This window comes from Suricata suricatta, chromosome 2 (assembly GCF_006229205.1).
Source record: "Suricata suricatta isolate VVHF042 chromosome 2, meerkat_22Aug2017_6uvM2_HiC, whole genome shotgun sequence".
Classification (NCBI taxonomy): domain Eukaryota; kingdom Metazoa; phylum Chordata; class Mammalia; order Carnivora; family Herpestidae; genus Suricata; species Suricata suricatta.
The window spans coordinates 80633491-80638332 of NC_043701.1; the positions used below are offsets into that span (position 1 = coordinate 80633491).

General features: G+C 36.9%; 1 non-coding gene across 1 annotated transcript; it reads left to right on the forward strand.

Moving 5' to 3' along the window:
* The first annotated feature begins 4516 nt into the window (after positions 1-4516).
* Positions 4517-4623, forward strand: LOC115286126. Its single transcript, XR_003905884.1, has one exon. It is a non-coding gene; the product is annotated as a U6 spliceosomal RNA (small nuclear RNA).
* Positions 4624-4842: the final 219 nt, after the last annotated feature.

The following is a 4842-nucleotide window of genomic DNA, read 5'->3' on the forward strand; positions in this document are numbered from 1 at the left end:
GGACCACTACCCACCTCTCCTCTGGTACTGTGGAACTTACTTCTGGAAGAAACTCCATTCTTAACTTTGCAATTCTTACACATGTACAAAAAAAAGTGGGTGCTATGGAAACTGGGGGAGTAAGTAACTTGGTAACTTTAACAGAAGTGCTCACGTGCTACTGCTAATTCCGGAATGACAACTGTGCATTTACCAAGGGAATACAGAACTTTCTACCATAAAGTTGGCTACTTTTCTTTGCCAGGTGCTCCATACTCTTCACGTGTATTCGCCATACAGGAGCAATATTTTCTACATTAATGATATAGGGAAATGTTCGTTATTGACACAGCAGTATGGTAGTTAGTAAAAGATTTAATTAAGACAGTTTATGTTACTTTATATATCTATATTTCTCTCTTCTCTTCTTTCTGAGCCTTCAAAGGGATATCCTTGAGGGTTTTGTGAGTCTTGGTTTCCTCTACTTTTAAACATTGAAGTGATTCATTATATAAAGCTCAGATAGCAGAGGAAAATGTAAGAAAATGAAAAAAAAAAGCCAATGAACTCCATATCCTAACTCAATTTTAGTTAATAATTTGACGCATGTTCTTCCAAGATTTTTTCCTAAGCGTTTTTTTTTTTAACATAGCTGCAACTATTGAAGGCTTTACTTGATGTTACAAAAGGAAGTGGGGAGCTCTTGTTTAAGTGGCTGGGATACATGTGTAAAGCTGCTTTGTTCAGTATTTCTTTCTCTTTATTTTCTAGCAGAAGGATTTATCCAAGCCATCCGTTGTTTAGCACCTCCTACCAACATTTGCTTTAGAATGCTGTTTCCCTTGTTGACATGTACGGTTTATATAATTTGGGAATTTTTTGACCTGATTAAAAACAACTTGTTTGATTGATAAATACTTGCTATGGGGAAGATACCAAACAATACTTTTGGGGCCACAGTATTAGAGTTTGAATTTACCTGCAAAATACTCACTGCTGACAGACAAGTGCCATGAGACTTTAGATGCCCGGAGGACTTAAGTGATGGTGGGATTGAGGCTTCATGGCTGTGGCCATGAAGTGGTTGTTCCTTCCGACTCTCAGGATAATGGTCTTACCTGGATGTCACGGCGTTGGCTGTGAAGGTGATAGGGCTGAGGAGGTGTGCAAATGGAAATTTCAGGGAACTGGAAAATGCTGTAATCAGAAAGGATTTTGAATTCATTTAAGCTTCCATCCAAATGTACTCTTTATAGGAAGCCTGGCAATATTAGTAGCCTTTCTCTCAAGATACTAGTAGATAGCATTTGCTGAGTGCTTACCATATGTCAGGTACATGACATTTATTATCTAGTGAAATCTTCTCAACCATCCTATAAATTAAATGCTGTTATCGTTCTCATTTGAGCAGTGAAGAAACTGAGTTGTAGAGAAAGCACGTAACTTGACCCAAATCAGGAGCTAGTTAGTCATGAAGTCAGAATGTGAACTTGGACAATCTAACTTGAGGGTCCATTTTCTTCACAAGGTTTTACTGTGTTCCTTCTGGTAGATTCAAATAAATAAACCTTCTCAAGACTATGAGCCTTGTTATCACTCTTCCCTGAGAAAGTAACACCAGTTACCAAATGACAACTGCACTTGTCAGTATTTAAGTCTCTGAAAAAGACATAATATTTTTTAAAAAATTTTAATTAAAATCATTACTTTTTGTCCTTTGAAACGGACCTAAAGGATTACTGGAACCTTAAACAATTGTTTGGGGCACCTGGGTGGCTCAGTTGGTTGAGCATCTGACTCTTGATTTCCACTCAGGTCAGGATCCCAGGGTCATAAGATTGAGCCCCATGTCAGGCTCTTTGCTGAGAATGGAGCCTGCTTGGGATTCTCCCTCTCTCTCTCTTTCTCTCTCCCCCTCTCTCTCTTTCTCTCTCCCCCTCTACTCATCTCCTCCATTCACACAGTCTCTCTCTAAACAAACAAAACAAAACAAATTGTCTAAGCACACTATTATTGGCATCTGATTGTATAGGTTCTCTGTACTTTTCACTGTCTTTGAGGGCTTTTTTCTTTTTTACCATTTTTATAAGTTGTAGATTACTAATAGCTAGTACAAATGATTGCTGTCCAAAATCAGGCTTATGGATTTCATCAGGAATAAACGCAACTTATTTCTCTCTAACTCCCATGGAATAAACCAGTTTCGCAATTATTTGCAAATTGATTTTAGCATGCATAATATATGTGTGTGATTCTTTAAATCTCACTTGAATCAATTGTAACATCTATGACTTCTTAATTAGTTAACAGGTGTCCAATTTCCTTAGTATGAGAGACATGATTATATCCTCTTTTAAAATCTCAAACTTCCTTTTCTTACTTTATTCCAATCAGTCTCCATATTCTATACATTCTACCTCAAATGTATTTTCAACATGTCTTTTCTGTTCCTTTTGCTTGATCTAGACCCTCATCATCTCATCAGTGCACTCTAGAAGCAGTGTAACTGGTCAATAAATGTTTGCTGGATGGATGCATGAACACCCAGGTTTGTGATTAGGATTATAATAGTTATTGTTGATAATGGGAACAGCTGAAGTGGGAATAGCGAGAGATACCAACACTCTAGAAAGGCAGTTTTTTCAAAAATATTTCTGAAATATCGTTTCATTGATACTGTTTCTTTCTGATAGGACATTTTAGTGCAATAAGCACAATAATGTAATTGTTCTTGCACTCAAAATTCAACTGGCTTTGTAGTGGCTTGATGTCTGGTTATATTTCTTCTTCCATCTCTTCCATTTCTTTCAGCATGGCTAGGTAACGCCAAATAATTGTCCATCACCTAGGGCTTATACTATTGGGATATTCAAATGAACAATAATCCATTCAATAGTTTCTTATATCTCAGGCTCAATAATAAGTTGGGTTTGACTGGTGGTAGTAGGGGATGGAGAAGGGGGAATCTTCAATATGCAAAATATCCTTTGTTATTCAGAGTATAAAACAGGTGATGGGAATGAAGGCGTGCACTTGTGCTGAGCACCAGGCGTTGTATGGAACTGCTGAAACACTGTGTTAGACACATGAAACAAATATTACACTGCACGCCAACCAACTGGAATCCACTTTTTATAAGTTTTTAATGTTTGTTTTTGAGAGAGAGAGGGACAGAGTGTGAGCAGGGGAAGGGCAGAGACAGGGAGACATAGAATCCAAAGCAGGCTCCAGGCTTTGAGTTGTTAGCACAGAGCCTGATCGGGGGCTCAAACCTACAGACCGTGAGATCATGACCTAACCCGAAGTCAGATACTTAACTGACTGAGTCACCTAAGCACCCCAAGAAGTATTCTTTAAAGAAAGAGGAGCTTAAAGTATTTAAGTCTTTATGTAAATTCCATTTACTTAGTGGCACCTGGGTGGCTTACTCAGTTAAGCCCACGACTTTGGCTCAGGTCATGATCTCACAGTCAGTCATGAGTTCAAGCCTTGAGTCAGAGTTTGCTGATAGCTTGGGTCTGGAGCCTGCTTTGGATTCTGTGTTTCCTCTCTCTCTGCCCCTTCCCTGCTCTCTCTCTCTGTCTCTCTCTGTCTCTCTGTCTCTCTCAAAGTATTTAACATTAAAAAAATTGGGGGGGCTCAGTTGATTAAGCATCAGATGTCAGCTCATGTCATGATTTCATGGTTCATGAGTTTGAGCCCTACGTCAGGCTCTGTGCTGACAGCTCAAAGCCTAGAGCCTGCTTCAGATTCTGAGTCTCCTTGCCTCTCTGCCCCTCCCCTGCTTGTTTCTCTTTCTCTCTCTCTCAAAGAAATAAACATTAAAAAAAATACTGTCACCTCATAAAAACAAATTCTTTAAAAAATTTTTTTTTATCAATGAGACAAAAACTATGTTTTCAGGCTATTTCTGAAGATCTTTCCACAAATAAAGTAATTACTTTGGGGGATAGTAATTATGTCACAATTCACATATTACAAATTATGTTTTTGAAGTCTTTCTCCTGAAGAACTATTTAAGAATATGTCTTCTGAATCTGGTAAAGAATACTTTTTGTATTATAACCACCAAAGAAGCAGAACTGCCTGATTATTGGACTAAATGATAAGATTGATTTATTACAGTAATGAACAGTAGCAAAATTGAGCAGAGTAAACTACTCCATTGCACTATAATACATAACTCTTTCAAAGAATTTTATCAAAAATTTTCTACAGTTAAGATCACATCACGGACAATGAAAGCATTAACAAATCTCTTGAGGCTGTCAATTTGTTTGGTTCAATGTACAGTCTCAGAAAATTTTATATGGATAATATTTTATCCATATAAAATTATCCTTTCACTTGACATTTCTTCCCAGGAATTCCTTATAATAGTGACAAGCTAATTCAGAAATATAAATTATTCCAGGGCAACCTAAAATATTTCTGGCATCTCTACTTTTATAAGGTAAATATATAAGTCGTTGTGATTTTCCAGGGGTTCTGAAAAAACTCAAAGGTAATTTTAATTTTTAACTTAAAAAGACATCTAGTGCTTGTTTTGGGAGCACATACACTAAAATCGAAACAATATAGAAAAGCTTAGGATGGCTTCTGTGCAAGGATGACACACAAATTTGTAAAACATTCCATGTTTATTCAGCAAATGGTGTTGGGCAAAGTAAATATTCACATGCAGAGAATGAAGTTGGACTCTAACATTATACTATGTACAAGAGATTGGCTTAAAGTGAATCCAAACTCCTAAAAGAAAATACCTGGGAAAAGTTTCATGACATTGGATTTGGAAATAACTTCTTGGTTATGACATCAAAAGCATATACAACAAAGGAAAATATAAATAAATGGACCATATCA